The sequence below is a fragment of the Stenella coeruleoalba genome, assembly GCF_951394435.1.
Source record: "Stenella coeruleoalba genome assembly, chromosome: 8".
Lineage (NCBI taxonomy): Eukaryota > Metazoa > Chordata > Mammalia > Artiodactyla > Delphinidae > Stenella > Stenella coeruleoalba.
The window spans coordinates 77,372,918-77,383,004 of NC_137154.1; positions in this window are offsets into that span (position 1 = coordinate 77,372,918).

Genomic DNA, 10,087 nt, shown 5'->3' on the forward strand with positions numbered 1-10,087 from the left:
CTAATCATAAACTTACTTTATTTCTTCCTGTTTATGAGCATCAATGAAATAAACTCTGCAAGGACTTCCTTGAAAAGATTACATTAGAATAACTTTTGTTTTGTGGTTGGTGCTTTTGAAAACAAAGTATAGTAAAGCACTATTAATACTGTACTACAGAGTGGTAAACTATGTAAGCAAAAATACAATATTGAAGAGTTGCCTTAATGATTGTTATTGCTTATATTTCCTAAAAGTTGGGTTATGAGCCAAAAAATACTTATTAAACACTTAAAATAGTTTTTAAATCTCTTCTCCATTTTTAATATTTTATCCTCATACTTTATTGCTTAGGTAGTAGTTGTCATAATGCCTTTCTTCTAGAGATTTTTATAATGCCTAGATACTAAAATTAGAAGTTTGAGTAGTAAACATTTAAAGAACTTAAAAGAAAGAGAGAGAGAACTTTACACATCCTCTACTCCTAACCCATATTAGTGATAAACTCAAGTACCTTTAAAATGGCATTGGTTAAGACATTAACATCTATGAGTCTAATAACCATCAAAATAAAACTAGTATTGCCTTTTTGGTTTCTAGAGTCCAGCAAATAAAGAAAAGAAAAAATATTTATCTACAGAAAAGTGAGAGCTTTGTAAGTTACTGCATTTATTGGAAATCAACTCAAAGCTGTGTGATTTATTTATGTATCAATATATATTCACTCAGTACAACTCTGTTGAATACCTCTTAAATCACCTCTGTGCTTGGGACTGGGGACTCCAATAGAGATCAAATACAATCCCCGTCAATAAACGTGTAGCCTATGAGATGTTAAAAGCTGGTAAACAAGGATTTAGCACAAAGTGTGATAAATGTTACAATAAGAGGAACAAAGTTTATACTGCAATCACATAGAAGGAGTATCTAACCCAAACTTGGGCTGTGAAGGCAGGCATCCTGGAGAATGTGACTACTACTTTGAGACCTGAAGGGTGGGTTAGGCAAGCAAAGATGAAGAAGAAAGAAGGGGTAATTGGGGCCTTCTTGAGAAACAGCCTATGTCAAACTCCGCCCACTTTACCTTTGTTTCATAAATCTCCAAATCCAGATACTGAGAGAGCTTCCAGGCAAGAACAATTGAACACACAATTTACCTCTGTTCCTTCCTGAACCCAACTTAAATGACAATTAAGGGATAAAAAAGAGAGAGACCAGGGGAGAAGACAGCATCAGACCTCTGAAGGTCAGAAAGCAGGTAGTCAAGTGGTAACAGACTTGGATGACCAAAGAAAGCTAAAACCTATGCTGCAGTGGGAGAAGCCTAAGAGCAAGCCAGTCTGTCCTGCAAAACCACAGAAAAAGCTCGGGTTACCTGGGGTAAAGGTGAGGCGGATGCAGGATGAGTTGAAAGTCTGTTTAAGAAGCAGTCAGGGCTTCCCTGGTGGCGCAGTGGTTGACAGTCCGCCTGCCGATGCAGGGGACACGGGTTCGTGCCCCGGTCCTGGAGGATCCCACAAGCCACGGAGTGGCTAGGCCAGTGAGCCATGGCCGCTGAGCCTGCGCGTCTGGAGCCTGTGCTCCGCAACGGGAGAGGCCACGACAGTGAGGGCCCGCGTACCGCAAAAAACAAAAAAGAAGCAGTCAGACCCCACATCCAATTCCCCACACCGTACAGGTAGGCACCTCCTCTCCCTTTGCAAAAGCAGGAGCATTTAACAAAACTAAGGATATAGAAGAGAGCTCTTCAATCTGTTAAAGGACATTTAATAGTTGCTCTGATACTCGGCTGAGACTCCCCCTTCAGGCCTAAGTAGTATTTCCTAGCTGGTGGGAGTGTCGACAGCTGGCAGCTCTCATTTGAGTCATTCTCCAGACAATGGCCTCAGGCCAAGAGACTCCTCACATAGGGTCACACCCGGTCCCTGAGGGCAGCCCTTAGCCAGTAACTGGTAGATGTGGGATATAAAGGCCAGGCCTCTTTGCCTCAAAGTAGGACAATTCTGAAAGGCATGACTATACTCCAGCAAGAAACAGAAAATATAACTTTTTTGAAGAAAAGATGCCATTTACAACAACGACAAAAATTTAAAGTACCAATGATGAATCTTTAAAAAGATATGCAATGGGGCTTCCCTGGTGGCGCAGTGGTTGAGAGTCCACCTGCCAATGCAGGGGACACGGGTTCGTGCCCCGGTCTGGGAAGATCCCACATGCCGCGGAGCGGCTAGGCCCGTGAGCCATGGCCACTGAGCCTGCGCGTCCGGAGCCTGTGCTCTGCAACGGGAGAGGCCACGACAGTGAGAGGCCCGCGTACCGCAAAACAAACAAACAAACAAACAAATAAAAAGATATGCAAGCCTTTTCTGGAAAAATATATATGTATAATATTGAAAGACATTTAAAAAGAAATAAACAGAAAGATATACCATGTCATTGGTTTTGAAAACACACTACCATACAGATGTCAGTTCTTCCCAATGATCTTAAATATTCAATGCAATTCCAGTCAAAACACTAAAGGGCTGCTTCTGGAACTTGACAAGCTGATCGGAAAATTTATGTGAATGAGGAAAGGCACAAGAATAGCTCAGATACACCTGTATAAGTAGAAAAACATGGAGATACTTGCTTTACAAATAACAAGACGTAATAGAAAGTTCTTATAATTAAGACAATATGGTATTGGCACAGGGATACATATAAAATCAGTGTAACAGAATAGAGAGCCCCAAAATAAACCCATGCAAACAAAGAGGCCTGATTTATGACAAAGCAGGCATTGCAGATCAGGGGGGGAAGGATAGAAATGACAATCATGGGTGTGCAGTGTTTAGATTTCCCTTCGTAAGTAAAAAGAACAAAGACTGTCGCTCATCATCATACAAAGGGTTAAGATGCAACACAGTAACAGTGCACCCGAGGGGAATTCAGGATGGGAAAATCAAGAGGAAAGTTCTGTGCTTTGGATATTTGGACTCCTAGATAGTTAAGGTGCATATCTAAGGGAGAATTTCAATGACCCCAGATTCTTGCATCGTCCTACAGTAGAAAAGCACTAAAATCATTAACTTGAGATGTCTGTATTTGTGAATAGCAGTAATGTTTTATCAAGATGTATGCATGACTACATGTACTTTCCAGCCAAAAAATTCATGCGTATACTAACTGGCTCCTCCCCTACCTCTTTGGAGCAGTCCCCTCAGACCTACTGAGAGGCTGTTTCCCGGGCTATAGTTCTCAGTAAGATCCCTGAATAAAACTTAACTCACAACTTCGTTTTTCTTTAAGTTGACACCTTTGACCCAGGGAGGATATTGGCTGAAGCCTCTACCTGGGGTAGCTTCAGCATCCCCACAGTGTTCAAACCAATGCCTCACTCCCCCAGGCTCTCCCCTGTGACTGAGTAGTGAGTGGACTAAAAGAGGACTGTTCTGGCCCAATGGGGACTCATCCAGTGGGCAGTCTTTGCTGACAAGTGACTCATTAGCGTGGGCAAGACTTTCTTAAAGCTGCTTCTTCCTTCCTTCTTTCCACATCATAATATCAAAACTTTCCTAGCTAACCCCTGCTCTTACCCCACATTAGCCTTCACAGGTGTTTCATCCTAATAAATCTCGTACGTCTCCAATTCCATCATGGTATCTGCTTCTCAGAGGAACTGAACTGAATAGCTGGTACTGAGAAATGGTCCAAGAAAGCAGCCTGTAGAGGGAAGGCCAGATCACTCACTGGCTGGCAAGGAAAACCCCAACCTGAGTGGAATGTTGGCCACAGATCATCCCTGGCACAACATGGTGGCTTAACTGCTGAATATTTCACAGATAATGGCCTGGGGAAACATACCCAGTGGAGAAAAACAGGCTTACCAATGCAATAATTCAGGCCTTTAAAAGGCACAGGAGGGACCATACCTGCAAGGACAGTGACTAGTTTTTACTAAGTGAATGGAAGCCCTTCAGAGGGTTAATGCAAAACTTAGGGCAGCTGGCAAACAGTTAAAGGCTAAGTGTGAGAACCAACGTGTGCTTGTTGTGGTACTTCTTTCAAAGAGGTCCTTCTCTTCCTGCAGTGGAAGAGGACACAGCTAAGGAGCAATCACAGGGCTTAATATGTAGAATGGGGAGCTGCTGAGGTGATTAAATGCTATGTTACACTAAGGTATCAGAACATTTAGTGAAACATGGGATGGAGGACATCTGGGTGGATGTCCCCCAGTATTGAGGCTCAACAGACACCCAGCTCTGTGCCCATTCTCTTACCATCAGCCCCAGACTACAGAGGGGAACCAGCCCTGAAGTGCTTAGTGATGCTGGTCCCTCTCTCACCAGACAGATTCTTCTGGCATATCCTTCAGGCCTAGCACTTCCCTAGCAATATTGTGCTGGGATTTTGTAAGAGTTATCTGCCTGGCAGCCAGAAGAGGAAGTGGGGACAACTCTGAGGCATATTCATTGCTTTGTGGTGGAGAGGCCTCAGTAGGGTCTTACAAGGGGTAAGTGCTAGCGCTTACAGAGGCAGGTGCTATCACTAAGAACTTCAACACCAGTTCTCCTCTGTAGTCCAGGCCCAAATCTAGAAGAGGATGTCACAGAGCAGGGCTCATTAATAGTGATGGACATGATGAGCCCCCAAAGTAAGAGAAACCAGGTAGCAGCACTTAACTGTCAGAAGTCAGGGGACCACAGTTACCATGAAACCAGCAAGGTTAAAGAGGCAGCTGAGAGAACTTAACTGGCAGAGAGAGAATTAATAGAAATTTGGAGTTCCTAAGGACAAAATACCCAGGCACCCTTCAAGGGTACTACTTAACATCTTCAACTAGGGGTAAGAATGCAGGAGCAGGAGGCTGAGGACAGTGGTCCCAATAAAAAGTCACAATGCCTTGCTCAGTTCCCAGACCTGAGCCAATTTTCAGATCTGGAACCACTAAGTGAAAAGACGGCCAGGTCCCCAGGAAGAAGGACCCTGCAATACATTCAACAAATATACTGTAAATATACTGTAAAGATTCCCTCAGTCCTTGCCTAAAGGGACCATTTCAGTGAATATATACTGAGAAAAGGGGAATAAACCAAATATTAAGGAATATTGCACAGGATATGAGTGTACCATGATCTTAAGCTACTAGAGTATATGATCTACTAAAACAAAGGAGTAAACGAAAGAAAAAAAGATATTAAATCTAAGAAACAGGTGGCTATGGTGGCTATGAGAATGCACCTGACAGCCCTCCAACTATAGGAGGATACTGACCAAGGGCCTTAGGTGCTGTGCTCGGAAATCCAGCCCAGCCCACACTTTCCATGCGGTGATCCCAGTGAATGACTCCATTACTAAGGCAGGCCTATTCCTGGGAGACACAGGACTCTTCTGATGGGCCACTTGAAGGCTGGTTTAACCTTCCTTCCATCTACCCAACCTTCCCTGAGGGTCAGACTTGTCTTCTGTTTTGATGGATTCCCTCAGCCTCTCCCAGTTCCCTCTCTGTTTTTGCTCACAGGCATTTCATTAATAAATTATTGCTTATTTATTTATTTATTTTAGGCTGTGTTGGGTCTTCATTTCTGTGCGAGGGCTTTCTCTAGTTGTGGCAAGTGGGGGCCACTCTTCATCGCAGTGCGCAGGCCTCTCACTATGGCGGCCTCTTGTTGCGGAGCACAGGCTCCAGACGCACAGGCTCAGTAGTTGTGGCTCACGGGCCTAGTCGCTCCGCGGCATGTGGGGTCCTCCCAGACCAGGACACGAACTTGTGTCCCCTGCATTAGCAGGCAGATTCTCAACCACTGCGCCACCAGGGAAGCCCCAAATTATTGCTTATTTAACCCCATCTTGGCATTTAGTTCTTGGAAGACCCAGTGCCAATACAGGAAAAGTCTAAAAAAAAAACCCTAGGATGATGGTAAAGGAAGATTCCAGCTGTGCACCAAGCATAGAAAGCAACCATTAAGACAAATGCAAAAGAGATGGCTACAAAAACATAAACAGAATCGAAAATCTACTATGTTTGATGTTATTTATTACTCTTCACTCTGGCAGAGTTAGAATTAGCAATAAATTACATTAAAAACTGAACAGAAAGTCATGATTTTTTAATGACAACCAAAACAAAAAGTTGAATAAGAAATAAATATGTTCATAGTATGCTACATAACAGCAGCAAATTATATTTACATAGTAATTTATTAAATATTAATATAAAAAATTATAATATATTGGTAAGTACTTTACAGGCTGAAAGGAAAGGTGGTATGGGGAGAAGGGTAGAGAATGCGATAAGAACTACTGTAGGAAGTGAATATATCACATATAAAACTGAAATATCAAGAATGACAGTATAGGCATGTGGCTTAGAAATATTGAGGTAAATACTGAAAGAAAGAGCTAAAAGAATTAAAAGTGATTATCACTGGGAAGAAAGAATGGAGATGGGTGCTGGTAATTATTTCATAATAACACTTGTAGATTTTTAAGCTATGTGTAGCTTTGGTAAAGTTTAAATTAAAAATAATTATTAAAAATCAACAATTTGACAATTATATGTGGAATATATAAAGAGTTATTAGAAATCAACAAAAGGCAAGCACCACTATGTGAATAAACAAGTGATTCATAAAAAAACTGAAAATCTGAATTAAATGTAAAAACATTTTATTTAAGAATTAATTAAAGTTTAACAAAGGTTATGAAATGACTTCTAGATTTATACCCAAGAGAATGTAAAGCATATGTCCACATAAAAACATGTACACAAATATTTGTATCAGCCTTATTCATAATAGCTAAAAAAAAAGTTGATGGACCCAAATGTCCATCAGCTGATGGATAAATCAAATGTGATATATCCAAATAACAGACTATTATTCTGCAATTAAAAAAAGAATGAAGTACTGATGCAAGCTACAACACGGATTATGCTAAGTGAAAGAAGCCAGTCAAAAAAGGTCACATATCATATGATTCCATTTATATGAAATGTCCAGAATAGTCAAATCCACAGAAGCAGAAAATAGTTTAGTGGTTGCCAGAGACTAGTGGAGGGGGAAATAGAGATTTTCTGCTAATGGGTATGGAGTGTTTTTATGGGATTGCGAAAATATTCTAAAATTAGATAGTGGTGATGATTGCACAACTCTATTAAAAACCACTGAATTGTACACTTTATAAGGGCAAATGTTATGGTATGAAAATATATCTCAATAAAGCTGTTGTAAAATTAAAATCACAAACCCACCCCCAAAAAAAACAAAGAGAAATGTACAGCAGAAAATAGTAAGACTGAAAGAGAAAGAAACAGAAGAAAAGCTGAAAGCCACAATTCAAGCAAATGTGTTTCATGGTTAAATGAGTGAGTGATAAATTATAGAGATCCTCACTCATGGAATCACACATGGAAATTCATGTCTCAAATTTGGACACAATAAGTAATATTCTTTCGGATGTGTCATTTCTGTGTACAAAATATTTTATTTTACATACTGATTACCACAAATAAGTGTTCAAATAGCTCAAGATATTTTTTAAACATCTTGACAGGCTAAGGATTAGAATAAAAACCTATGACAGGATCTATTTCATCAACAAAGAGAAGTAAGACTGTTTTCTTCTTGGCCTGAGAAGAAAAACAAAGAATAAATGGATTTTTTAAATAAACTGTTAAAGCCACAGGTTTAGCAAGGAGATACCGCATTTCTAGGAGAATCTAGTTGAACTACCCCAATGCAAAATATTTCATTGCGTTTACTTAGGTTGCTTTCCAAGTGTGCATATTGCCTGAAGTGGGTAAGGTTTTCAAATGGCTTTTTGCCAAATGAATTGGGAAGGCAAAAATATCATCAAAGACCCAGAGATGTTATCAGAGCATTACAAGTAAAGACCTAGAAGGAGTGCCTGACCAGGAAGCCAAGAATTCATTCATCCAAATGAATCATAAACCAAAAGCATCATTTTCAATGGGAAAGTTTCTTCCATAAAACCATCTCCTCACTTCCCAGCTTATTTTCATGACAAACAAGCTAGAAATACATGGGATTTAATTGGCAAGGTTAGTTTTTAATCATTTGAGGCATATTTATAAGTTTGATATAAACAAAAGGTAATCTCCTCCCAGAAACATCTGCTAGAGTATTTCTCATACACAGAGCTTCAGTGACACATATTCTCTGCCAGTCAAATCAATTCTTAAATAATTCATGTAACTTCATCTTTCATCTTAGGTACCTAAATAAACCAGATAAAACACAAACACTCTGGATTTTTCTAAAGAAAATATAAGAAAAAAAGAATCATTTTAAGGAATAGGGTATTCAAGCACAGCATTTCCTGCCTTTGGAAGGCAGGAGTGTATGTAAGCCTTCTGAATAAGCCTAGCTAATATATCTGTCAAGATCATGAGTCTGTTTTTTATTCCTATGAATTAGAAATGCTATAGCAATATTAAAATCTATATATTATGACCACACTACTATTAAAATCTTAAAATAATTTTAAATATTTATATTCAGGTATGTTATTTTGAGACTTTATCATTTTCAAAAATACTGATTGTTTTCATGTCCCACAATTCCCAGGATATATTTAATTTTAAGGTAAAATTCAAACTTTCTATTATTGAAATATTTTGATATGCCTTCTTTTAAGATTAAAGGAATCAAATAAAAATAACTCAAGTGCAAGTTGATTTAACATATATGACCCGACAATAGATTCATATACCCCATAAATGGAAAGGCAGGAAAGCTCCAACTACATTTTCAGTCAGCTTTTATTGAGGACCCACTTTATGTCAAGCCCTCATAAAACTAAGGTACTCTAGATAATTTTTCAGGCATAAACAGTGGTGTGCAGTCATGGGCAGCTTTTGGATGAGTTACTGTAATGATAATTTATTGACATTTACAACTGATGTCAATTGATATTGCCAATGATAATCTAAGGACAATTTATCACGCACTTACAATGTGCCAGACATTTTGCTAGACACAGTACATGATAATTTCATTTAATGCTCTCAAAACCTTATAATGTAGCTGGGACACTTTTACCCCTTTTAACAGATGGAACAGTGAAGCACAGAGAAGTTAAGAAACTTTTCCAAAGCCACACAGGATGTGAGACAAGCTGGAATTCTAAACCACGTGATCCGACCCCAGAACCTACACTCTTAGCTACTATACTATCTCTTGAAATTCAGAATGAATTGTCCTTTGGAACTATATTGTAACTGTAATTAGTTTCACAAGCTAGGCTATAAAAGCCTAGAAACATATCTAGACAACAGACTATACACACATAACTGGACTGTTCTGACTGATAAGCCAATTCAGATGGAGAAGGAATTGATAGCAAAAGGGGTGTTTTAGCTCTACTTTTAGCAATAGTCATTACCTTGGGGGAAAAAAAAGGATTTTGAACATTTTAAAGCCAAAGAATCCTCTTTGCAAATGAGATCTTACCCAGCACTTCAGTTTCTAAAACAGATAAAAGTAGGGCTGCTCTAACTGAAGCAGGAAAGGAAAAACCATACTCTCCTTCCTCCACTCCCCAAAATAAACTCCAAGCACTTTCCCAAAATTTCAGGGCTCCAAAGAATACAGCCTGAAAAACCACTGAAGGAGATGAGACTGCTACAGACCCAATGGATTTTATTTTCCAGAAATCACTGGAGAAAGTAACATGATATTCTCATAGACAAAACAGATAAATGTAAGTTGTAAGATAGCTATAGTTATTAACAGTAGATCTGCCCATCTAATGGAAAGTCTTTCTTTAGTGTCATGCCAGAGGATTTTGTATCTGGTCCTATTTCTGTTCAACATTTTTCGTCGATAACTTGGATGAAGTCACAAGAGGTATATGCCTATGAAACAAAATAGAAAACAGTTGTAAATTATCACCAAACATAATCAAAGAGAGTGTAAGCTGCAAGCAGTTCAGGAATACACATTTTAAAACGCTGAACATTTTACACAGAATTCTTTTTACGAGAGACCTAGTGTAGGAGCAGACCCTTGAAGGAGTCAAAGCATTCAAGACTCCATCTTAAACCTAAACCCCAAGGTGAACTCACTCCTTGCACAGCTAACTTTCCAGTTGTATGAATTCCAGC